The sequence below is a fragment of the Oryctolagus cuniculus genome, chromosome 11 (assembly GCF_964237555.1).
Source record: "Oryctolagus cuniculus chromosome 11, mOryCun1.1, whole genome shotgun sequence".
Lineage (NCBI taxonomy): Eukaryota > Metazoa > Chordata > Mammalia > Lagomorpha > Leporidae > Oryctolagus > Oryctolagus cuniculus.
Genome location: NC_091442.1, coordinates 69,380,001 through 69,407,684, shown reverse-complemented (window position 1 = coordinate 69,407,684; position 27,684 = coordinate 69,380,001). Strand labels below are relative to the sequence as shown.

At 41.2% G+C, this 27,684-nt stretch overlaps 1 long non-coding RNA gene across 1 annotated transcript in view; it reads left to right on the top strand.

Annotated features, from left to right (window-relative positions):
• The window catches only part of LOC138844388 (uncharacterized), a 239,295-nt gene extending 211,831 nt beyond the window's left edge, over nucleotides 1–27,464 (top strand). The window contains exons 4-5 of the long non-coding RNA XR_011380151.1: nucleotides 2,470–2,536; nucleotides 26,611–27,464. This is a non-coding gene — a long non-coding RNA (uncharacterized lncRNA). The remainder of the gene's footprint in view (nucleotides 1–2,469; nucleotides 2,537–26,610) is intronic.
• Nucleotides 27,465–27,684: the final 220 nt, after the last annotated feature.

The following is a 27,684-nucleotide window of genomic DNA, read 5'->3' as shown; positions in this document are numbered from 1 at the left end:
TTTAGGCTATCCTCTCCTAGACCAGAGCAGTAAGCTCCCTCCCTACTCTGCCATCTTGGAATGTCTTTTTTTTTCTTTATTTATTTTTTTAAGATTTACTGTTTCTTAAAGTCTGATCATCCTCTTGTTTTCTGAAATCACCACATCTTTTGTGATTTCCCTCTTTATTTTTGTCTCCTCTTTTGCTAACTCTTCGTTTGCTTGTATTTTATATGAAGCTTCTTCTCACACTCATTAATGACTCTTTTCTCCATCAACATGTGCTTCTCGAGTTTTCTAAATCATCCCTCAACATAAGTTCGTATATGTATAATTTCCAAATACCCATGTTTTCTCCACTAGCTTCTTGCTAGTCAAAATAATTGCCACAGTCAGCATTTTAGAAATAAAATCTTCCCCCATTATAACCTCTTCAACCTGTTTATCCATTTTTGGATTAATAAGATATCTGTGAGGATACTTTCAATGTAACAGAAAGGCCAGACTTGATTGGTTTGAACAGTAAGGAAAATATATAATGATATATAAGGTGTAAATAAGAATTCTAGAGATAGGAAGTCCTCTGGTTAGTTAGAGCGCAAATTACCTCAAATAAAACTCAGCTTCTTTCTATTTTTACTTTCAGCCTATTTGTTTATCCCCAAGCTATCATTCCTGGGATGGTTGTTGTGCCTCCAAGTATCACAGCCAGATACATAAAGTCCATTGGAAGAAGATGGGGGATATTTCTCATTTCATTTTCTTTTTTTAAGATTTATTTTATTTATTTAAAAGGCAGAGTTACAGAGAGAGCAATGGAGAGACAGAGAGAGATGTCTTCCATATGTTGTTTACCTCTCCAAATGACCACAAGGGTTGGGGCTGGACCAGGCTGAAGCCAGGAGCCAGGAACTTACTCTGGGTCTTCTACATGAGTTCAGGGACCCAAGCACTTGGGCTGACCTCTGCTACTTTCCTAGGTGCATTAGCAGGGAGTTTGTTTGGAAGTGGAGCAGATCAGACTCTAATCAGGGAGTTAAGCCCGGAGTCAAGAACTTGATCCGATCACTTGAGCCATCACTGCTGCCTATCAGGGTACACATAAGCAGGAATGCCTAAGCTGGGGGCCTGAGGAGGGAATTGAACCCAAGTACTCTCAGATATGGGACATGGACATCATAACAGGTATCTTGACTTCTAGGCCAAATGCCCCAAATCCTTTCTCTTATCTTAATTCCCAGAGCTTCTGCCTTAAATCAGATCTTAGGATATCTGGACTCTTGTGACAGCTTCCAACCAGTCCTCTCCATCTCCACATACTTCTTATTTCAGTTTATTTCTTACACTACCTTCATGTTCTTTCTTAGAGACAACTCAGATTTCCTGGAATAACTACAATGGTACTCTACTGATTTATAGAATAAAGAGTTGATTACTCCAATGAAAACTTTCAATGCTCTAACCTCAACCAACCTCTCTCCTACTCCCTGAACGTCAATCACACCAAGCCAAATAATTTTAGAGCCATCCATGTAACACTGATTAGTTTGGAGATTTTTTTATGATAAATTACAGGATGTTGTTAATATATCATTTTCCTCCTGATCCAAAGGATGTCAAATGTTTCCATATGATGAAATTTCAATGTGCTTTTCTAAATTGTACCTAATGAGTGGTGTATTCTATGTTGGTCTATCATTTATTTTCATGATGTGGCAAACAGTTTGGACCTATGATGACTAACTAAAGGTATGCACATTTTATTCTTGAATTGATCAAAAAAGAACAAAGGAAGCATAACTTTTTTGGTCTTAAAAAATGTAGATTTTAAGATGTCAGGACACTTTTAAGGAAGTAATAAAAAAAAGCAGCAACCATGAGATCATCAGGGTTTATGAAAATCCCTAACATTTGAGAAATATTATAAATATAACTACAAACCAGGAGGACTAACCATTCATTACTTAAGCAAACTTAAGATGCTTAAGTTGGACACACATCTCAACTGGAGCAACAGGAGATAACTAAAGAGAGATAGAGGAGCCAGTGTTGTGGTGTAGCAGGTAAGGTCTACACCTGAGATCCCAGCATCCCATATGGGCACCAGTTCAAGACCCAGCTGCTCCACTCCATTTCTAGCTCCCTGCTAATGCTCCTGAGAAAGCAGTGGAAGATGGCCAAGCAGTGGAAGCTTGGGCCCCTGCACCCAAGAGACCTAGAAGAAACCCTGGGCTACTGGTTTCAGCCTGGCCCAGTCCTGGTCGTTGCGGCCATTTAGGGAGTGAACAGGCAGATGGAATATCAATCTCTCTCTCTCTTTCTGTCTCTCTCTGTCTCCGCTCCTCTCTCTGTAACTCTACCCTTCAAATAAATACTTTAAAAAATCTTTAAAAAAAAAAAAAGAAATAGAGCATGATACTGGAAATATATTTTTCCACGTTTGTGCTAAAACAACCATATATACTGATTTAGTTGTGCATTCATTTCTAGGAATACACTCCATCTTCATGTACTTACAGGCAAAACCAGATTCATTACGAAGCTAATAAGCTTGGAGGTAAGGATCCTTATGGGTATAAGTCCTTTGTAATAATGGCTATAGGGCCGGTGCCTCGGCTCAACAGGCTAATCCTCCACCTAGTGGCGCCAGCACCCTGGGTTCTAGTCCCGGCCGGGGCGCCGGATTCTGTCCCGGTTGCCCCTCCTCCAGGCCAGCTCTCTGCTGTGGCCAGGGAGTGCAGTGGAGGATGGCCCAAGTCCTTGGGCCCTGCACCCCATGGGAGACCAGGATAAGTACCTGGCTCCTGCCATCGGATCAGCGCGGTGTGCCAGCTGCAGCGCACCGGCCGCGGCATCCATTGGAGGGTGAACCAACGGTAAAGGAAGACCTTTCTCTCTCTCTCTCTCACTGTCCACTCTGCCTGTCAAAAAATAAAAAATAAAAAAGGCTTATTTTATTTATTTGAGAGTTACAAGAGTTACAGAGAGAAGTAGAGGCAGAGAGGTCTTCCATCCACTGACTGGTTCACTCTCCAGATGGCCACAATGGCCGGAGCTGTGCCGATCCAAAGCCAGGATCTAGGAGTTTCCTCCGGATCTCTCACATGAGTGTAGGGGCCCGAGGACCTGGGCCATCTTCTATTGCTGTCTCAGGCCACAGTGGAGAGCTGGATCAGAAGTGGAGCAGCCAGGACTAGAACTGGCACCTATATGGGATGCCAGCACTTCAGGCCAGGGCTTTAACCCACTTCGCCACAGCGCTGGCCCCATTGGGAGGTATTTTGAAACTGCTTATTCTTTGTCAAACTGCCTGTTAGTTTTAGCATTCACTTAATGGATTGAATTATATCTGTAATGGTTACCTAAAAGGTGATTTTAATGTCTTAATTCCTTCTTTGTCTATCAGTCTTCCATTATGAGTATTTTTCTTCACATTTATTTATATATGTATTCATTTATGTAAGTGTGAATTCATGATTCTTACATAATTCAAATAATAATTACCTGCTATTCTATAATTTCTTTTGTTTTCTTTTTTTTTTTTTTTTTTTTTTTTTTTTTTTTTGACAGGTAGAGTTATAGACAGTGAGAGAGAGAAAGGTCTTCCTTCTGTTGGTTCATTCCCCTAATGGCCACTATGGCTGGTGCTGTGCCAATCTGAAGTCAGGAGCCTGGTGCTTCGTATCGGTCTCCCACGAGGGTACAGGGACCCAAGCACTTGGGCCATCCTCTGCTGCTCTCCCGGGCCACATTGAGAGCTGGACTTGGAAGAGGAGCGACTGGGACTAGTACCTGGCGCGCCAACCAGAACTAGAATCCAGGGTGCCGGTGCCACAGGCAGAGGATTAGCCAAGTGAGCCATGGTGGCGGCTATAATTTATTTTCATCTCAAATTGTCTCAGATTTGGCTAATGGGAGCTCCTTTAGGCCATTTTCTCTGAATTTTGGTACATTCCATCATTCCTTGATGTGATCTGGCTTTCTGAAGGCAATATATTGCATGTTACATTTACCTTTACTTTGCTAAAGGAAAAGCATTCATGTGTGATTTCCTTTAACAACATGAACAAAAGCAGTCATCTTGTAATCTGCCACTAAGCAACTTTTGTAATCAAAGGGTGTGACAACACAGCTATAGAAGAGGTGAGAGCAGAGATCTAAGAGTTTTAAGTTTGCAGAATGCTTGCCATGTGTGGCTCATTCCTTAATCTTGCTGGAGAAAAGCTGGCCCTATAGTTCCTGAGGTTATTGATTATTGTGATATTTTGTAAAACTTATGTGTTTTCTAGTTTACCTCCCAGGTGGAGCATTTAAACAAACATACCAACTTGGATTTTTTTTTGAAGGGAAGATCTGGAGGCAACAACTTGATTTGTCCATTTGCAAAGCTATTCAAGATTCACAACATAGATACAAAGAAGATGCAAAAAGGTTATTCAAAAGTTAATAAAGCTCAAAAATCATGTTTTTTTAATTTGGCGGTTATTTATGAATATTTCAATAGAACAAGTTGGAAGTTAAAGTTCCTGATTTGGATGTATATAAAAGATGCCTCTTTTTATCATAGTTATATCTTTTTATTAGAGAAATATAAAATTAATGAAATATGAAACATGAAAAAGATGAGTGATAAAATCTACAGAAATTGTTTTGACACTGAAAAGTAATTGATGTAGAAGAGATACATTTTGAACCAAATTAATAAAAAGTATTGTAGATATAGTTTGATAATCTAATAAGAGGAGTGAAGCTTGTGGTTATAGTGAAAAATATTACATTTCTTGCTGATTTGACACAAAGTGACTGACATCAAGGAAGATAAAATTAAACTCATGATATGCCACCATAATGAAAACATTAATGACAATAGGCTAATGATGTCATTAATTCAGAGAGAGCTGAAAGTTAGCCACTGACAGAAAAAGGCTTAAATGCCCTGAAATCTCACAGCTCATGCATAAAAGTCACTCGATAGATGTTCTCTAATTCTGGTATTAACATTTCTATAAACTTCCATGGCATTACTCACAAAGCATGGTGAAATTGTAATAATAAAAATCTAATTTTGTCAACCTAATTGTTGCCATATGAAGAGGCTACCCAGGAACATAATCTTCAAGGTGAGGGTATGGCCTGTTGTCTAAGATGTCGGTTAGACGTCCACATACCACATGGAACTACCTGAGCTCAAGTCCCAGCTCCACCTCATGATTCCAGCTTCTTGCTAATACAGACCCTGGGAAGCAGCTGACTGCTCAGTAGTTAGGGTCCTGCCACCCATGTGGGAGACCTGGGTCAAGTTCCTGTCTTCCAGCTTTGGTTCTGGCCTAGCCCCAGCCATTGTGGACATTTAAAGAGTGCACCAGCAGTTGGGAGCATTCTCAATCTCTGTCTCCCTCTCCTCCATCCACAGCCTCTCAAATTAAATATCTACACACACACACACACACACACACAAACACACATACACACACATTATATATATATATATATCCTCCAAAATGTTGGGAAAAGTACCAAAGAATTTTGTTTTGTAGTTAATTCATTCAATATTATTACATTTCCCTGGAAGTGTCTATTATATCCCCTCTATCCTTCAATGACTGTGAGCTCCATGAAGCAGGACAGTGTCACATTGTCTCTACCTTCTAGTCTTATGTCTGTTACCCTAAGATTTAATAAATACTGGTGAAGGAATAAATTTGTGACTGAGTTCTAAAATTACACAACAAGATGAAATTTTAGGACTCACAGTCAATAATCAGAGATTGTTTGTGGCTTCTTTTTTATGTTGTTTCCTAGATTTCTGGGTCTGCCCTAAGCTCCTTTGGGTCTGTAATCCAACTCTGATGTCAGGTCTTCTGTAGGTGGAAAGGTGCTGTGCTTTCTAAAGCTGTTGCTCAGGTATCTTCTACAAACAAGAAATGTACAGAAGTGGAGAGTGGAGTGAAAGTGGAGCCCACAATATTTAGTTGAGTTGGTCTTTTCATTGTGTTGTGGACAGAGAGACAGGAGTTTCTAAAAAGAATCATTTTTTCATTTCCTGTTCTAAGCAGTAATCTATTGACTTCCTTTCTGTTACATACAATGAACCTCTTTTTCTGCTTACTTTTCCCTTTCTCTATGATCTATTTCATTTCCTCCCTAATGTGTGTAGCACATTCACTCTTCCTCTGTTTCGGCTCTCTTGCACTGCTTACTATATTGCACACAAACCTATAGAAGCTACTTGTCATTCTTGCTGCTGCTGATTTTCTTGTTTGTTCCCCTCCTAGGTTCATGTCAAAGCAGACTTGTACAAAGCCATACCTGTCTTTTCTTAAGTCTTTGATGCATATTGTGTCCTAGACTAGATGTGTCATCATGCTCAGATCCCGCCTTCCGTCACCTTTGCCATGCATTGCAAAATTTACTGGAGCCTCCCTCAGCCTTAACAATGTTTTCCAATGTTGTTTATTGAACTAAGGCAACCCTTTATCACTGAGTAGTTTCACTATTGCCTTGTGCTTGTCCTCAATGTTCATTCATTCATTCTCTTAATCAGTGAACAGTAACTTTACATGTATTAGTGACTATTAAATATTGGACGTACACAAATTCATAAGACTACTTTCTCACCACAATTCTTTCAGCAATTATATAAATTCATTTGTGTATTTATTCAGTTATTTGAGCCAAAGAAAGAGAGACACACAGACAGAGACAGAGAGTGCTCATCTATTGGTTCACTTCCCCAAATACCTACAATGGCTGGGACTGGACAAGGCCAAATCATGGAGCAGGGAAACTAGTTTGAATCTCTGATATGGGTGCCATCACCTGTTGTTTCCCAGGAAACCATTAGCAGGAAGCTGGAATTGGGAACCAGAGTCGGAACTTGAACCTAGTTACCCTGATATGGGAAGCAAATGTCCCAACCAGCATTGTAACCACCAATCTTAGTGTCTACCCGTAATAAGAGAGTTACGGAGAACAGAGTGTCTTCAGAGTCAGAACTCGTGGGTTTATCTTCTGATTCTGCCACCAGCTACCTGTGAAATGTTTACCTTGTCCAGTCATAGGTTCTGTCATATGTGAGATGGGAAAACTACTATCAACACTCCAGTGTTGCTCCTTGGATTAAATGATGCAATTGCCAAAGCATCATTAAATGGCAGATAAGGGAACAGAAGCTTAGGTCAAGCAAATATCCCAGGGTTTTCTCTGTTTTAATTAAAAATACACATTTATCCTTCAAGGAAATAAAAAGATTGGGGCTACTGAGCAGCACAAAAACAGAAGTGGTTCTAATGCTGACCTCGTACCAAGAGATGCCAGTACAACACAGAGCAGCTACACCTCCCTGCTCCTTCCTAAACATGCTCAGCATCAGGTCCCAGGCGCAGCACCGTGGCCAGTACAAGACAGTGACCCTGGCTGGAAGAACCGTTAAGGGGAAAATAGCCGCAAGAGCAACCTCAATCTTAGAGCAGCAGGAACGTTAACAGCACTCAAGCGGGCACAATTCTGAAGATAAAGTAGCATTCTTCAGTACCCTGACTCCATGCTGTGAACATGACCTTGACATCAGCACTTGGCTGCTGGAGGTGGAGCCAATGATCTAGTCCTTGATCCAGAAGGAAACAAAAGGTTCTGAGGTTGAGGCATAGAAGGGTAGTTTTCTTCCAGAATGATTCTTCTGGGCAAGTCAGGAGCTATTCAGTTCCTTGTGTTCTTATATTTCCTGTAACCACACACCACTGTCTTTGCCTCATTTTGTGGTTAGGGAGACACCTGTTGCCAAGTGTAGACCTGCAAACCTAATGCATTGAGTACTTTCCAAATGTCAGATGCCTTGCAAGATGTGTGTGTGTGTGTGTGTGTGTGTGTTCTATCTTCATAATTCCTTAAGGCAAGTGCTATTACTGCTGTTTTGCTGATTAGAAATCCAAGTTCAGAAAAATAAGTACCTTCTCCATGACCATACAACAGAAAACTTGAACTTGGATCTGGGTGTCTGACTCATACAGCCAGGCTGCTTCCTGCTCCTACTTTGTAGGTACTCAGAATTCTGAATGAGTCTGGGGCCTGCTTGCCTCTTCATGGTCCCCCTGAGATTCCAATCTGGGCACTTAACATTTTCATGGCTATTACTTACTCTGTCATCTCCTGAGGATGGCAGTGGCATGTGGATTGAACCCTGGGGACTCGTTGGAAGTGCTGTTCTGTGACCTGGCCCCCACTTGAGATAACACCTGCTTTCATTGTGTGTGTGCATGCCAATGTGTGGCTGACACACACAAACCTCTGACTTGCTGCCTGAACTGATATATTGCATGGGGTGGCTGGGATTTCTCTGTCACAGATAGAAACAGAAAAATATTTCTCTCCAAAGTTTTATCACCTCACTTCTTCCAAGAAATCCTCCTCAATAAATCCACTAGGTTGTTCATTGCAACATAATGGCTATGTATGATGCTTTATCTTAATTTGTATTTATTGTTGTATTCTGCTTTATTCTTTAAACGTATGCTACCTCCCTAAGTGGATTAAACAGTTATAAAGTAGAAGTCATTTTTTCATGTCATTGGTATCCACTCTGAATCCTGAAGGAGCTCATTAAGTGCTGCCACTTTTGAAACTATGTGTATGGTTGGGGAAGGCAGTGTGGGGAAGACAAAATGGTGAGAGGAGCTGAGGTTTCTGAATAAAAGGCAATAGTGCACAAAACCTGTGTTTCTTTAGGCCACAGCAACAGCTTAAACAGTGGGGAGACTAGGGAGGCAGCAGGATTAGAAGATTTCTTTTTTATTGAAACACACACAGGAGAGGGGGGAGAGGGAGAGGCAGAGAAGCAGAGAGAGAGAGAGAGAGAGAGAGAGGGAGGGAGAGAGAGACCTTCATCTACTGGTTCACTCCCCAAATGACTGCAAGGTCCAGGGCTGGGTCAGGTTGAAGCTGGGGCCAGTGACTTCATCTAGGCCTCCCACATGGATGGCAAGGTTCCAACTACTAGTCATTGCCACTAGTTCCCAGGGTCTGCATTAGCAGGAAACTGGATTCAGGAACTTTAGCCAGGTCTTGAAATCAGGCCCCCCAATATAGGATGGGGAATACCTTGTGTCTTAACCACTCAGCCAAATGGTTGCCCCAAGGGATTTTTTAAAAAGGAGTGTGTGTGTGTGTGTGTGTCTGTGTGTGTGTGTGAGATCTGGTTTCTCCAAAGAAATCATGGAGAGCCCTCTCATGAGAAAAATCCTCAGAAAGTGTGTTGCAACATAGACTCCAAGATTCTCACCTCCTGGGTGACATGGGGTCTTTGCCCTTGCTTCCCCAGAGAACTTGCTCCGGTGTCAGATTGTCATGATGATAATCTAACAGTCATGTTCCTTTCCCCCTCACTAATCCCCAGGGCATCCCAGGTAGCCACACTACATGGCAGTGCTTTCAGGATGAACAGTAGCATTCACCCCACCTCGCACTTGGGTTTTGTTCTGTTACAGGACTAGGAGCCACACTGCCACACTTGTGTCTATCAATGCGGGTGACCAGATGCATATTGGTCACTCCTCCTCCCCAGCTCTGGCACAAGTCTCTGGATGTGACCAAGGGCCAAATGTAAATCTGAGCAATGTAAGCCTTGTCAACCTCAGAATTGCCCCTCAACTCTCACAGTGACCCACCGTCCCTGGAGTAAGCTCGCACATCTCAACCTGCTTTCTTTGGTTGAATTGCCTCCCATAAGTCTTAATGGTTCTTCTTGCAAAACACTGTCCAGCTGGTTCCACATGGTTTTGCAATATCCTGATTTGGAAGCAGAGGCTTCCAAACCCTTGGGCCTGCTCAAAAGCCCTGCTGCAACTGGGCTTCCTTCAGTTCTGTTGCACAGTGGCTTCTAGTGAATGTTCGTGTGCACCCACTCCTGCTGCTTGCTTGGAAGTCGCTCCTCATTTTTTTTTTTTTTTTTTGACAGGCAGAGTGGACAGTGAGAGAGAGAGAGAGAGACAGAGAGACGCTCCTCATTTTCTTAACCCATGTCAGAGTCACACCTGGGTTTGGGATTTCTTTAGGTTATAGTCACAGGATTCCTGTTTAGAAAGCCATTTCATTTCTCGATTTTTAATTTAAAAATTATTTTAAATAAAAATTAAGTTATATAGGCAACTAAGTTTCCACACTAAATCCACTGGATCAATTTAACTACTTTAGCCCAAATACATGTGAGATTGGTTATTAGCAAAGGGTGTCTCATTTTTGCAAAACTTGATGAAAACCTGGAAATTTGGCAGTTAGAACCAAGCAGAACATTTTAACTCTTTAGGGTTTTTTTTTTTTTGGTGGGGGGAGGATTGAGTCTATATTGCCTGTTTCTAAACCCTGCATACCTCTCTCAGCTCAACTTATGGGGGATAGGGGTTGGTGGTATTCTCATTGAGGCCAAAATGAAATTTTGGAGGACACAATTATCTTTGATAATTTTTTAAAATCTCCACTTTAGGAACTCCATTGGGAGGAAAACTAGATTTCAAATACTTCTTCTATAATTTTTATGTCTCTCTCAACCAAAAAAAAGTATTTAGAATTGTGTTTCATTGATTACAGCTTATTTGTTTGTTTTTTAGTTGGGGCATTGAGAGAAATTTGCTTCAATTTTTGAAATACTAAAATTAGGTTGCTGGAATCTTGAATGCATAATCTCAGCTGCTATAATGTGGCTAATCTTGGTTAAGCTTGTAATGTGTTGCTTAGACAAAGACAACTTAATCTTCTTATTTTTTATCCCGAAGGAGAAGATTATGCATGTGTCATCAGAACAATCCTGACTAATCAAACCAGGGGTCTTCCAGCTTCCTGATTTTTTGAATTTCCCCTACACTCTCACTGACTCTAGCAGCTCTCTTAATTTGGATTTTGTCTCTTAATTTTAGACCTTGAAATAGTGTGTAGAAGTGAATTGTATTATTTTTGTTGTTTTTTTAATAATTCATTTGAAATTTTTTTATTGAACTAAATGAAATGGACCAAGAGAAAAATATCCAGGTGTGTATTTGTCTCAGTAGCTTAGAAGACATAAACCGGGGCTGGTACTGTGGTGCAGTGGGTTAACACCCTGGCCTGAAGCGCCAGCATCCCATATAAGCACCAGTTCAGGACCTGGTTGCTCCACTTCCGATTTGGGTATCTGCTATGGCCTCAGAAAGCAGCAAGAAGATGGCCCAAGTCCTTGGGCCCCTGCACCCACGTGGGAGACCCAGAGGAAGCTCCAGGCTCCTGGCTTCAGATTGGCACAGCTCCGGCTGTTGCAGACAATTGGGGAGTGAACCATTGGATGGAAGACCTCTCTCTCTCTCTCTCTCTCTCTCTCTCTCTCTCTGCTTCTCCTCTCTCTGTGTAATTCTGTCTTTCAAATAAATAAATCTTTTAAAAAAAGAAGACATAAACCCATTGAACAGTAGAGCAGGGCAGTTGTCCCATGGCCCTAAATGTTGGTGGCTTTGTAAGGCAGTAAAAAAAAAAAAAAAACCAGGAAAGTGAATATCAGAGGGTCACTCAGAGGGGCAGACAAAGTGAGATGCAGGCACACTGACAGCAGTTGATGAAACCCAAGAACTAGGACTTCTAGGTAGAGGATCATTTTTTAAGTAATTACTTTAAATAATTTATGCAAATTCAACTATGCCTGCTTGGGAAAGAAATGGAGCGATGCTAAAATAGTATTTGGCTGCCATCGCCCATAACGATCATCCTCTCTGGAGTGAGACAAGAGACATGAATCTGCTGTGACCCCAGTCTAACTCAGTTTTCTTGGAAGCATCTTGCCATATTCAAATATTCAGGGGCAAGTGTTTGATATAAGAGGGTATAAGACACCACTTGGGGCACCTGCATCCCATATCAAGGGTGCTTGATTTGAGAGCTGGATCCACTTCTGATTTATTTTCCTATTAATTCTGGAAGGCAGCAGGTGATGGTTCAAATAGTTGGGTCTCTGCCTACCCTATGAGAGATTCAGATTGGGTCCTGGGCTCCTGGATTTGGCCTGTCCCAGCCCCAGCTCTTACAGGCATTCAGGCATTTGGGGGGCATGAAACAATAGGTGGAAGATGTCTGTTTCGCTTTCAAGTAAAATAAATTATTTTAAATAAAATAAACTATTTTCATCATGGACAAAGAAATAAACATTTAATGTGGCCCTCTACAACTCAAATGAAGTATTTTATCTTATGTTCAAGTGAAGAAACAAATCTATTCCAATAAAAAAGCTGGCAGTGTGGAGTGTTATTGAGATGGTCAGTTGGTCTACAACAGCTGTGTTCCAGAGGAACTTTGAAGGATAATTTTGAACATTTCCATTTTGTTTGAAACAGATTTCATTATACCAACCCTGAAAAATTTTCTACCCATGTACCTTGTGACTTCTTATTCCATACTTGTTCCCTTCATCTCTAAGGGAAAGAAATCTAGGCTCTCTCGTCTGTTCTATACACACTTGCTATAAAATATAGAACTAAATTGGAAGGAGGTGGGTGAGGATACAGCTGAGTCTTGATCCTACCCTCAGACTCAAGGCCCTTGTTTACAATAAACATGCGCTATAAACTTCCTGGTCCTTCTCAATGTCATCTAGCTGAAACCTACTTCCAAATTCTCTAGTCTGAGACTCTATGGCCACCTTCACCCTGGCCTGCTATTTAACATGGTAATGTCGCCTGAAACTTTCCCAATGCCTCTTAGCTCTCTCTCCTTTTTTTTTTCTTTTTTTTCTCGTGACACTGTCACCTTTTCACTTTTTTCTTTGTTTCATTCTCATACATCCAACATTTTTATCATGGTTATTGTTAGGTTTACAGTTTGCTGTCTGTTTCCCCTCCTATAAGGTAAACTCCACAAAGCAGGGATCTTTATTAGTCTGTCCAGTGGTGTGTCTCCATCACTAGAACCATGCCTGGCCCAGAAAGGTGTTTTATACATATTTGCTGAATGAATATGTGAGACTTATGCATCTGAATTCCGTGGACAAAACTCATTTTTGAGTTAGTTCTGGGTTGAAACAGGTCAAATATCTGTGCTAAATTTTGTCTTTTTTTTTTTTTTTTTTTTTTTTTGACAGGCAGAGTTATACAGTGAGAGAGACAGAGAGAAAGGTCTTCCTTCCGTTTGTTCACCCCCCAAATGGCCGCTGCGGCTGGCGCGCTGCACCAATCCGAAGCCAGGAGCCAGGTGCTTCTCCTGGTCTCCCATGGGGTGCAGGGCCCAAGCACTTGGGCCATCCTCCACTGCCTTCCCGGGCCACAGCAGAGAGCTGGCCTGGAAGAGGAGCAACCAGGACAGAACCAGCGCCTCAACCAGGACTAGAACCCGGAGTGCTGGCGCCGCGCGGAGGATTAGCCTAGTGAGCCGTGGCGCCGGCCTAAATTTTGTCTTTATCATCATTACAAACAGGCCATGTTGGGGCAGTCATTTGATAACCTAAGTTTCGACTTGAAATGCCTACAATCTTATGTCAGACAGCCTGGGTTTTAGTCCTGGTTCTGCTCCTGATTCCAGCTCCCTCACAATGTTTGGGAAGCAGCAAGTGATGGTTCAAGTAGCTGGTTCCCTGCTGCCCATTTGGCTCTTAGCTTTGGCCTAGCCCCACCCAAGCTGTTGTGGGCTTTAGGGAATAATCCAGCAGATGGGGAATCTTTCACTATTTCTCTTTCTCTCTCTCTCTGTCTCTCTTTCATACAAATAAATTTTTAAAAAATACAAAACAGACCAGGAGTTATTTGTAAGATTTCCACAAGTTGCTCATCAATTAATAGACTGCATGAAGAGAAGCACAAGGTCCAAAACAATTGACCATTTGACAATAGATCAAAACTCATTACTGCAAATAGATTTGAAGCAGAAAATTATATGATGGAAATGTCTAAATCTAGCGAGTGGCCCATTTATTTTAAATTGGTTCTTATTCACAAAATCCTATTACAGCAAAGTGATTTAAAGAAATTCTTCATTTTTTTACTAATGTGACTTAACCTGAGTATTAAGAAGATTTCAATTAAATAGTTTGATGAGGAATCTGCATTTTCTAAACCACAAGAGTCATTTAAAATAAATGATACTTTCTTTAACTCTGCTATTATCAAACTCTCAATAATGCCTGTCTTTTCCTAAAGTGTTTTTAGTAGTGAGGTAGACAAAGCTTGAATTTTTTGCCCCTTAATTAAATTTTTAAAAATTTATTTATTGAAAAGATGGAGACAGAGAGAGCAAGGGCATTTTCATATTGTCATATGCTGGTTCACTTCACAAATGTCAACAGTAACCAGGACTGGGCTAGACCAAAGCCAGGACACAGGATCTCAATCCATGGGTGTCAGGGACCTAATTACTTGAGCCATCACTACTGCCTCCCAGTATATGCATTTGTAGAAAGCTGGAATAGGGAGCTGGAGATGGGGGTTGGAACTTAGGCACTCCGATATGAAATGTGGCATCCTAACTGATGCCTTAACTGCAAAGCCAAATGTTCACCCCATGCCTCCATAACTTTTACATGTAGGTGCCCTCAAAGGACAAAAATATAAAAATTTAGAGTTATTTGAAACACCAACCCACATTTTCCTAAGTTTTTAATCTAAGTTTTAAACCCAAAGTTTTCCTACATTTTAAACCACTGCCTATTCAATTCAGTTATAACCACGGTGTATCTGATGGGCTTGAACACCAGCAAAAAAAAAAAAAAGAAGCACCATTTCAGCACCATAGCACCATAGGTTGTATTTTCAATCTTTTTATTAAAAATATAGCTTGCCCAAAATCTCTTTTTCTCATGTTCAGCCATTGTAAGTCATTAAGTTTATTAGAGTCACAAAGATATGGAAAGTATGTTTTCTGTGACGAAAAACGGGCAGCCTACTTAACAGTTTCAGTACTCAGACCTAAGATTAGAACCCTGAGTCCATCCCTCCCCAGCTGAGCCTGACCTTAGGCACACTCTGTAAATCTCCTGAGACTGCCTCTCTTCAACCACACATGGAGCCTCTGACACCCACTTGTCAGTACCACTGTGCTTAAATTCCCAGTATTGTGTATAACATGAAGAGGCAGCAGATCCTATGTGTTATGATAAACATGCTTTAAGGCATATTGCACCATAAATCATAGCCATGATCATAATCATTAATTTTTCTGGCTTGATTATTTATTCAGAAGTTTCATAGAGATACAAAATCATGAATCTCTTTTAATTGTGTTTTCCATTGCTTCTGTTGGAAACATTATGTGGGTCAGTGTTATCCTAAAAAAAAAAACAGGTAAAATAATGACTGATTTGTAGGGCCTTTTCGCTTGACATCCTGGAAGTAATCTTCACATTTTAGGAGGCCCAAAATCACTATTGGTCTTTATTAAAGAAAGGAAAGTGTGTATCCTTCCAAACTGTTAAGAGTTGAATTATGCCCCTTAGAAAGCTTTGAAGTCCTGATTCCCAGCACCTGTGAATGTGATCTTATTTGGCAATAAGATCTTTGCAGTTGATCAAGTTCAGATGAGATTATCAGGATGGGCCCTAAACCAGTATGGCCATGACCTTATAAATGGGGAAATTTGGACACACACACACACACAGAGTGGCATGTGTAGATGAAGGCCTAGATTGGGGTGATGATGCTTATGCTTGCCAAGGAATGCCGAAGGTTGCTGGAAAATAACTAGAAGCTGGGAGAGAAACACATGACAACTTCTCCCTCACAGCCTTCAGAAAGCAACAAGCCTACTAACACCTTGACCTCGGATTTCCAGCCTCCAGAACCATGAGGCTCTACATTTCTGTTATTTAAGCCACCAAGTTTGCACTTTGTTAGAGCAGACATAGCAAACTGGTACACTCACCCACCACCCAGTGGATACTTAGGGAGGAGGGAAGGCTTGTAGGAAGCACCTAGCATTGCTGCTCCATCTTTGCTCAAAGAGGGGGCTCTGAGCTTGGACTGTGCATTGCAGCTGGCAATATATAAATATACTAGTACCTTGTAGTTGGGCCCCAGAAGGATAAAAGTAAGTGGAAGATCAAGAAGCTTGTGGAAATGTTGTCATGAAGAAGATGGTGGCGCAGAGGTTTTACATTTTTTCCCCACCTCAACCCTTGCAGCAAAGTTGTGTTAACCTCAGGGATGGGATTTTCTTTTCTTTTTTTTTTTTTTCCACTTCTGAAAGGAAGCAAGCTTTAAGCGTTGGCCCTGCCCACCAGCTGTGTTATTTGAGATGTATAGGTGGCAGCTGAGCAATTGCTACAGAATTGGCCCATTCTGGCCAGCCTTAGCTGGCAAAGCACCAGGGTAGCTGGAAGGAGATTCCTCACTTCCCACTTCCCCACTCTAGAGTGTACCTCATTCAGATCCTTCTGTGGCTAATGGGGCCAGCAGGGCCATCAGCTGTTGTTGCTTATCCTTGAATCAGCAAAAGCAGCGCTGGAATAATACTCACTTGGGGTCTCTGGATCATATGGTTACCAGTAGCCATCATGTATTGATTGCCTAGTATATACTAAGCATTTTTAAAATATTAACTTATTTAGTTATTTGATAGGTAGGGAGAGAAATTGATTATACATTGGCTAGTTAACTCTCCCAAATGCCCACAATAACTAGGGTTGGGCCGGGCCAAAGTGAGAAGCCAGGAATTCCATTCAGATCCCCCATGTGGTTGGCAGGAACCCAAGCACTTGGGCCTTCCTCTGCTGCTTCTCAGGTGCACTAGCTGTGAAGAGGATCAGAAGTGAAGCAGCCAAGACACAAACCAGCACCCATATGAGATGTTGGCATTGCTGGCAGTGGCTTTACCTGCCATACCACAATGTAAGGGACTGGCATTTTTTGGCATGTGTTAAACTGCTGCTTGCAACTCTGGCATTCTGTATCGGAGGCAGCTTGGAGTTTCTCTGATCCAGCATCCCAACCCTGGCGATTGGGATCATTTGGGTAGTAACTAGCAGATGGAAGATCTCTCTTTTTCTCTCTCTTGGAAGATAACTCTCCCCCCCATCTCCTTTTCAAATAAATCTTAAAAATTAACAATTTTACTGTTTAAAAATAACCAAGATTACACAAACTATTATCTTGAACACTCTTCTTTTGTCCAGCTTTGATTTAGATGTGATGGCTGGAGATAAAACAGTCACCTTGAACCCAGGAAATAAAGACCAAAGGATTCAAAAAGACATCACGAGATGGGACAGTTTCAGAGATATTACCAGCAACTGACACCTCTGAACTTCTCATCTAGATTAGGAAAGCTAATTTCTATTTGTTAAAGCCAATATTTTTCAAGCTTTCTGTCACTTGTAAGTGAATACACTTCAAAATGATGTTTGTGTCCTTCTGGGAAGACAAACATAGCCAATTTATTTCACAATAATTATTTAATTGGGATTGTGACAAGTGCTATCAACAATTAAAAGACACTAGGACCATGTGTAACAGCTAAGTCAAATTCCCAAGTTCACGCTGTCTAGAAACAGACTTGGGTACTATCCAACTTCTCCCACTTACCAGTTGTAAAACTTTGAGGGCAAGTTATCACTGTAATCTGTGGAATAAGGACTATTGTATTATCTCTCATAGGAGTTATCACAAAGATTAAATGATAAAATGCTTGTAAAATGGTTTTCAAGTTCCTGGTACATAGAAAGCACTCAACAAGTCATCATTATTGTGTTATTATAGTATGTATCACATGTGTTACATATGTGTATTAGTCTATGATGGTGGTAGGTAGAATTGTAAAATGATCCCCAAAATTCCCACCTCTTCAGGTATAAGCCATACATATTCTTCTTTCCAGAGTGTCAGCAGAACTTGTGAATATAATAATATATCTCTCTGAAATTATATTACCTAATATGGCAGAAGGGAGTTTACCCATGGTGACTTTGGGTGAACCTTTTAAACACAGAGCATTTTCTCCAGATATTAATAGAGAAATTAGCCAGAGATGTACTTATGCTGGCTTTTAAGAAGAAATAGCACCCATATTAGACCAACCTCTGAGGGCCACATGGCAAGGGATTGAAAATAGCGGCAAGGAACTGAGAGTGGTCACTGCCCTATAGCTAGCAGGAAAACAGGGACCTTGCCACAGTCTACAGCAGCAAGGAAGTCCCTTTGCCAACAACATATGAGCATGGAAGACCCTGAATCTTAGAAGAGATTGCAGGCCTGGCTGACAATTTGATTTCTGCCTGGAGAGACCCTCAGCAGACAACTCATCAGAGTCTGACCTACAGAACAGATACATGTCTTGTTTTATGGGACTGTGCATGGTTACTTGTTACATAGCTACAGAAAACAAATACAATTATATATAGATATTATTACATGGAACGATATATAATTATTTATTGCATTATGATAAAGTCTCAAACGGACCCAAAATTACAGAGGATGAGAATAGTCTTGTGTATAAAGAGTATATCTCCCTCCCCCACTGTGGTCCTGAAGTGAGAAGAGTGGGTTCAGGGGTGACTGGAATTTTTATGGGCATTAGAGTGCTCATGTTTCTTCTATTTTGTTATCAGGTAACACCATGAAGGAGCTCTGCCCTCATCTGTGTAGTCAAAGATGGGTCCTGGGTACAATGGGAAATGAGAGAGAGGTCCAAGAGTATCAGTTTCATTTTTAGCAAATGATTCAGGAGTAACACTCATCTTTTCCTTCACATGCTACTTCTGGGAATTGAGTCCCATGACCATATCTAGTTCAAAGGAGTTAGGGGAATACAATTGTAGGGCGGGATGTAGCATATGTCCAGAAAAGGAGAGTAGATTTTTTGTTGCTTCCCCCATGAAGGTTGTGTAGTAATAGGAATCACTATGATATACGTCCAGATTACCCTTAAACTTTTCTCTCCCAGTAAGCACTTTATTTTGATTACTTCAGAGTGGGACAAATCTAATTACAGAGGAAACACCTCACAATTTTGTAATGCTGAGTCACTCATTCATGAGGCAATGTTGACCTCTGCCTAGAATGGAGGTAATATTAATGACTATGATGCCCAATGCTAATTGTTGCAATTCACAATCAGATGTGCTTCCTTAGTGCCTTTTTTTTTTTTTTTTTGACAGGCAGAGTGGACAGTGAGAGAGAGAGACAGAGAAAGGTCTTCCTTTACCGTTGGTTTACCCTCCAATGGCTGCCACGGCCGGCACACCAGGCTGATCCGAAGCCAGGAGCCAGGTGCTTCTCCTGGTCTCCCATGCAAGTGCAGGGCCCAAGGACTTGGGCCATCCTCCACTGCCTTCCCGGGCTACAGCAGAGAGCTGGACTGGAAGAGAGGCAACCGGGACAGAATCCGGTGCCCCAAGCAGGACTAGAACCTGGTGTGTCGGCGCCACAGGCGGAGGATTAGCCTATTGAGCCATGGTGCCGGCCTCCTTAGTTCTTTGCAAACAGGTACAAATATGTACCAGTTGAGAGATTTTATCCACTTACACATCTTCACCTGTGACATGATACTGGGTGGGTTGGGGATCATCAAAAGGCAGAATACAGAGCAGCCTCTCCACACAGCCTGCCATTGACCTACCCTCATATTTCTCTTTAGAGGATTATAGGAGAAGGCATTGTGCAGGATATGGGCCATCTTTTTTATTAGAAAAGATTTATTTATTTGAAAGAGTGGCACGCACACAGGGTGGGGGGGGGGCAGAGGGAGAGAGAGAGAGAGAGTCTTCCATCTACCAGTTCACTCCACAAATGGCTGCAACAGTCCAAATTGGTCCAAGCAGAAGCCAAGAGACTGGAACTCCATACAGGTCTTCCACGTGGGGAGCAGGAGCCCAAGCACTTGGGCCATCTGCTGGTTTCTCAGGCTCATTAGCAGGGAGCTAGAACAGTAGTGAAGCATCCAGCTCTCTGATATAGGATGCTGGTGTCTAAGCAGCAGCTTAGATCACTGTTCCACAACACTGGCCCCAGAATATGGGCCATTTTTGCTGGTATTTACTCAAGGATAGAAGAGGGATATGCACTGATGGACACTGCCTTTCCTGTGCACAAAGGCCATGAGGACAGCTTCATATTTTCTTAGAGGATTAGGTTGATCAAAATGTCCCTTTGCTCAGTCTCCCCAAAAGATTACAGGAGGACAAACATTTTACAGGAATACATATAACAGAGTGAATTTCATTTTGTTGAGTGAATAATTATTTAATAAGTATTTGCTTTTAAATTTTTATTTATTCATTTAAGAAGTAGAGAGATAGATGGACAGCCTCCATCCACTGTTTCATTCCCCAGATGTTCACCATGGCTGGGGTTTAGCAAGGCTGAAGCCAGGAGCCAGGAACTCAATCCAGATTACCCATAGAGTGGTTTACTTGAGCTATCACCTGCTACCTCCTATGGTTTGCATTAGCAGGAAACTGGAATCAGGACCTGGAGCTGGGAATCAAACCTAGTTACTCTGATGTGATAATGGCTATCCTAACTGGAGTCTTTAATTGCTAAGCCTAACCCACCCCTCAACAAATGTTTATTAATTCCTATGATAGTATATACATACAAAATCACTCATTTTAAGAGAAAGGCAATTTTTTTCATAAATTTTCAGAATTTCTACCACAGGTTCTTATTCATTATTGGTTTCCTTTCCTCTGACAGTAGAGCTCAGCTTCAGAATTTTCAAAATATTGTATATTTTGCTAACTCTGTATGTCATTCCGTACAGAAAACTTATTTCTAATTTTTTGTCAAAAATCTAATCTGATAATATAACCAGGCATTGGGGAAAATCAGACTTTCAGTAGGATTTCTAGTGAGTAGTAAAAGTCCTTGGATTCTGAAATTTTTGTGTGTGTATGTGTGTGTTTTTAAGGCAGAGTTACAGAGAAAGAGAGGGAGATACAGAGAGAGATCTTCCACCTGCTGGTTCACTTCCCAAATTTCCACAATGGCCAGAGCTGGGTGATTTGAAACCAGGAGCCAGGAGCTTCATCCAGGTGTCCCCCACATGGGTGCAGGGGCCCATGGACTTGGGCCATCTTCTGCTGATTTCCCAGGTACATTATCAGGGAGCTGCATGTGATATGGAGCAGCTGGGACTTTAACCAGCACCCATATGGGATGCCATCACTGCAGGTGACAGCTTAACCTACTATGCCACAGCACTAGATTCTGACATTTTTCAAAGGAACTCAAAGCATATTCCAGATTATAATTTTCTTCTCTTATTCTGTTCTATGCCTCATAGCAAGCAGCAATGTTTAGTTTTCTTTCCCTTCTATTTCTCAAGTAGCAGAATCTATCCATTTCAAGTTGACCCACACCAATTAATGGTCAATTCACCATATACTTCAATCCTGCAGAGGCAGAAAACTAGTCTTATAATCCTTTATAACATGAACCTTTGGAATGACTCAAACAATGACTAACCTGATAGCCAGAAAACTTAAGAGGGGTGGACTGCATATATTCCTATGGACTTACTTCTAAGGGTACAGCTAAAAACTTGCCATGGGACTGCAAATCCTATTAAGCTGGGTGATAATAATGCCATCTTCAGTGTTAAAGTTATCATTTTTTTTAATTTAACAGGCAGAGTTAGACAGTGAGAGAGAGAGAGAGACAGAGAGAAAGGTCTTCCCTCCGTTGGTTCACCCCCCAAATGGCCGCTTAGGCTGGTGCGCTTCGCTGCGCTGATCCAAAGCCAGGAGCCAGGTGCTTCCTCCTGGTCTCCGACGCAGGTGCAGTGGCCCAAGTGCTTGGGCCATCCTCCACTGCCTTCCCAGGCCACAGCAGAGAACTGGACTGGAAGAGGAACAACTGTGACCAGAACCTGGCGCCCATATGGGATGCCGGCACCATGAGACAAGGAGTAACCAAGTGAGCCACGGCGCCGGCCCCAGTGTTAAAGTTATCATATGAAGTGTTAAATTGATCATATAGATAGAATTAAGTGTTAAATGGATCATATAAATGAGATCAAGTGTCTGATGATAATAATAGATAGAATTAAAAAGGGAAGAATGTTCCAACATGGCAAGCAATCCACACAGCAAATTCATAGAATGACAATCACTCTAAATAGCACTCTGACCTCAGAAAAATCAACCCTTAAGGCATTCTTGTCTGGCTGAAAAGCCCATCAGAGCATTTTAGGCATGGAACGCCAAGATACCATGGCAAAAGAAAATGCGCTACATGAAGGATCTCTGTGAGTGAGACCCCAGTGAAAAAAAGGAGCCATCACAGAAGGATGTCCTTTTCTCTGAAAGGAGGAGAGAACTTCCACCTTGCTTATGTCCCTGTCTAAATATTGACAGAGTTTGTGGACTCAAAAGGCTTCCATAGTCTTGGCAGCTCATGTCAAGAGTCTCGGGTGATCACTGATGTCATACATAAGAATATTAATTGTTAAATTAACAACAGGAGTCACTGTGCACTTACTCCCCATGCAGGACCTCTGTTTTTAATGAGTTATACTATGAGAATAAACTGTAAAGCTTGTTCTCAAGCAGTTTTTTATATTTTGAGCGTGTGTGTGTGTGTGTGTGCAAATTGTTGAATTCTTTGCTTGATGTAGAGTTGGTCTTCTGTGTATAAAGTTAATTGAAAATGAATCTTTTTTTCAACTTTCATTTAATACATATAAATTTCCAAAGTACAACTTTTGGATTATAGTGGCTCTTCCCTCCATAACCTCTCTCCCACCCACAACCATCCCATCTCCTACTCCCTGTCCCATCCCATTCTTCATCAAGATTCATTTTCAATTATCTTTATATACAGAAGATCAATTTAGTATATACTAAGTAAAAATTTCAACAGTTTGTGGAGAATGGGACTTGGAATGGGAGAGGCAGGAGGAGGTGGGGTGAGAGTGGGGGTAAAGGGTGGGTAGGGTGGGAAGAATAACTATATTCCTAAAGTTGTACTTACAAAATTTGTACTCATTATATAAAAGATTTCTTTGGGGAAAAAAGAGGAGTGGAGCCTAAGGCAGGAAAAGGGAATAAGTAAGAAGTATGACTCTCTGATTCCTGTCTCCTTCCTAGTATATAAATTCCAAGGGTTAGAGACATATCTGTTATTAAGATAGTAGGTAAGGATTCAGGCTAAGAGCATTGCTGCCTGCAAAGTTAGGTACCTACCTAACCAGACACATACAAAGAGCAAACTTTCTAAAATACAAGTTACAGATACCTACCAGTACTTAGTTGCTCTTTCCCAACACAGTTTGGATTTCATCCAAACCACTGATGAGCTATGGAGATAAGCCTACTTGAGAATTAAACAAACTAGCAATGACTTGCATTTGTGTGGCCATCTGTAGTCTTCACAGCCTTTTCATATATTTTATCTGAAATGTTCACACAATAGTTCATAGGAATAATATTAATAGGAGTTCTTTTATTGAGCATTTACTGTATGTTGGTTGCCTCATGTACTCATTCACTGACTCTTCATAACAATCCTCAGAGTTTAATTCAGGTTGATTTTACAGGTGAGGCTTAGAGAGGTCGAAATGCACAAGTTTACACAGTGTTGAGTGAGAAAGCCAACACTAGGCACCTAGCTTGTCTGGTTCCAGAGTCCAGAAGTTAAGCCATTGTATTATATTGGTTAATTGGCTTTTAGAGAATTTAAATGACCAGGAACCAGTAGTGCTGGAGCTAAGAAATATTTGTTTCTTTCTTATTTCAGCATCCTGCTGTTGGCGGTACTCAAAGGTTTTGTACTCTGAATGACCTTCCTTGCCTGGGTCCAATGTGGCTATGGTTTTCTCTACTGTAGTCAATCAGGAATCAGTGTTTGTCCAAGATCAAGCTCAGTATTTGAAATCTTTAATTTTCTGCAAGTTGACATTTTATAGTTTCATAGTTCTCAAGCCTCCTGTGGATTTTAAAAGAGTGATTTCAGATATCCACTCCTCACAGCTCAAAGAACAATTCATTTCAATCTTGGGACATTGCCCAGAATTCAGGAAAGCTAGCATGATCCCTCCAGTGTGCGTTTTCATTGCATTTATTGTCTGAAGCTCTATCTACAAGCACCAACTCCTGTGTAAGAGGCAGGAAGAAGTTTGGTATTCCAGATGACACTCTGCATGGTATTCTGTGTTGGGAAAACAAACATCCCAGGTCTATGATGTGCTTCTCTATTTAACTTAATGTTTTGGAGGCCATGTAAGCAGTGGAAAATGTATTTAACATGATTGTCACCATGTAAAGCGCAGCAGTACAAACCCATCCCATTTAATCACAATAAAAGGATTCAGTAGATCTAAAATAATTATTTGCATCAGAGGGCAGCTTTAAAATATTAATCTTAGCCAGCGCTGTGGCTCACTAGGCTAATCCTCCGCCTTGCGGTACCGGCACACCGGGTTCTAGTCCCGGTCGGGGCGCCGGATTCTGTCCCGGTTGCCCCTCTTCCAGGCCAGCTCTCTGCTGTAGCCCGGGAGTGCAGTGGAGGATGGCCCAAGTGCTTGGGCCCTGCACCCCATGGGAGACCAGGAGAAGCACCTGGCTCCTGCCATCGGATCAGTGCGGTGCGCCGGCCGTGGTGGCCATTGGAGGGTGAACCAACGGCAAAGGAAGACCTTTCTCTCCGTCTCTCTCTCTCACTGTCCACTCTGCCTGTCAAAAATAAAAATAAAAAAAAAGATTAATCTTAGGGAAGGGTCTATAAGGTCTTTTGGTAACCTAAGTGTAAAGTGAAAACAAGAAATACAGGAGAAATATCTTTAGTAATTTAGCTTGAACTTAATAAAATTACAGAATTGTCTTGCAGACTTACTCTTAAAGGGGTGATTAAAGACTACTTTGAAAATAATATTATTGGGGCTACTGGGTTGAGAATTTATTTTTCCTAATTTCCAAAATTTTGTATTTTTAGTACTGGTGATTTTTTTAAAGAATCAATTGAAATATACAGTTGTCAACAGTTAATCTAGTAAGATGTTCACAATTAAATAAATAGTGGATATCTATGTTATTAAACATTAGTGTGGCCACTTTAAAAAAATAAGCATAAAACTCTTGAGTCAAAGTTAATAACAAGTGTAGAGATTATTCTAGTGAAAAGGAAGGCTTTTTATGGTGGCAAAGTGGGACACATTATTTGCAAGTATAATTTTCTTTAGCTATTTCAAAAAGTTATTAGCAAATGCTCTGTCCATCTCTAATATACTTGATATAGGAAGGAATGGAAAGAAGAAAGAAGTAATGCTTAGTGAGCCAAGTCTACATACTCAAGAATAATATTAGTGAATATAAAGATTTTTATGAAAGATAACCAAAAAATTCTGAATCTCTTGTCTTCCTCCATCATCATCTGCCACAATCTCCACATACTCATACAACAACCTGCATAAAGCAGGGCTGTCCTTCAACCTGGACTTCTCACTTTTGGACTATGCAACATATGAGGAACCTAAACTCTTCACCCATTTCATGATTCTCAAATCCTCTGTATTTTTTTTTAATTCTGTTGAAAACATGTTGGACTTACCTGATACAATGCTCCAGCTCATTGATTTAGAATCATTTTCTTACTCAGCCCAAAGGAATCAACATTTTGGATATGTACCATCCAATTTTTCTGGCACTCAGTCTGTTGGTAGTATTGGAAACCACTGAAAAGAAAAACAAATAAGTCCTTTAGAGGAGATGGCATCAGCAGAAAACTTTCAGCTCCCTTACTTCAGTAACAATGGGTTGGGATTATGACTGGGAAGAGGCTGGGTAGGGTATTATAATATTTTTGACTCATGAAGTTTTCATGAAAGCAGCTCTTCACTGATCAAGTTTGGACAGGTTCAGGACCTGATTTTCTTGGTGTGGGGGTGTCACATGCTATTTGAACCTGCTAGGATTCGACTATACTACAGTCTATCTTGTTTCCATTTTCCCAGGACCCCAAATGACCATGGACAGCATGGGAGGGACAGTTCCTGCTTATTTTAATACTATAAATCTACAGTTGCTTGTAAATTTTGTTTTCACAATAAGACTTGAAGGTAGGAAATATACTCTGTTCATTTTATAGATGATAAAAAACATCCCAAAACTTTCCAGAATCAAGCAAACTAGGAAGACACAAAACCAGGATTTAATCTAAGCCAGCTTGTTTTGGAGTCCAAGGCTTTCCCATTGACTCTTCCCTCTTCCTTCTGTGTCATGCTGAGAAGAGATTAAGCATCTCTTTTGCTGCAGCCTGGGCAAGGGTTTAACATTTAAGGCAGAGTTGGGGGAGATGCCAAGGTGAGAACACCAAGTGGGTAGAACAAAGGTGTTTGCCTAAGGACTCACCCCAATTCTGTCACTGATTGGTGTGTGCTACAGAGATCATGTGATTGCAGGTGACATTAGACTCCCAGGAGACCACATAATCATTTTTTTTTCACCGTAAGTCTACTGAATCACCACCTCCCTCTTAAGTGTATACTCCCAACACCTGTTGACTCCAGTTCTATCTCTTCTGCATACCAGTCTGATTGTAAGTGGGCACTGACCCCTTCCTGCATTGTCAGGTTTGAGAAGTCTTTCCTGTAACAGTGTACCCCAATCTACTGAGTTTTCATCCTTTGATAGTGTTAGACTTTCCAAGAGTGTTCTAGGACTGTGGTTCTCAGTTTGCTTTAACCCTGCTTCTTCTGCTGCAGCTTTGCTCCCTTCTCCCCAATGCAACAAGAAACCACCTGCGTGTGACAAGGCTATGTCTCCTCATGTAATTTGCAAAGGTAACCATGGGTCTCTTGCTGGCCTGCACTAGTAATTAAAAGAGACTGAACTCACCTGAGGTGTGCACAGATCATCTCCAGCCTGAGGCACCACATTTCTACAGTGGTGAGGACAATGCAAGGATTCTTCAAAACCAGTGAATTAATCTGCCACTCTCCTAGAAAACGTGTTTCTTCCCACCGTCTGGTCACCTACTGTCTACACCTTAACAGGCATTATCATATTTTCTGAAGGTCTTGGGGTTGGGGAGAAGAGAATGTGAGGTAAGAGTATTGCTATGATTCTATAAAGATACCCCATGTGATAAACTATAATTTTCAGTCAGCTCCTCTTTTCACATTGGGGTTCCCTTTGTATTTGTGAAGTAAAAAATTATCAGTTACAGAATCCTTTATTATGAGAATGTGAAATATATGTAAAACTGTGCACTATAGTATTACAAACTACCATGAAGTACTACAACTTCAGTAATTGTTTATTCATGGACAAAGTTTCATCTATATTCCATCCATATCTCCGAAGTTCTAGAGACAAATCCCAGCATTATGTCACCTTATCCATGAACATCTCATTATGTATGTTTTTAAGACAACTGTTCTTTCTTAAAAAAATAAAAACCACAAAAACTTATGGATTGGGCATTGTAGTATAGTGGGTTAAACCACTGCTTGTGACTCCTGCATTCCATACTGGAGCACCAGTTTGAGTCCTGGCTACTGTGCTTCCAGTCCAGCTGCTCATGTACTGGAGAAGACAGCAGATGATGGTGGACATACTTGCCCCTGCAACTCATTTGGGAGACCAAGATGGAGTTCCTGGTTCCTGGCCTGCCTGTGGCAGCCATTTAAGGATTAAATTCATGGAAGAAAGATTTCTTTCTTGCTTGCTCTCTCTCTTTCTCTCTCTATCACTCAACCTTCAAATAAATAAGCCTTTTGGGGAGGGTTGCGGGTGGGAGGGACGTTATGTGGGGGAAGCCATTGTAATCCATAAGC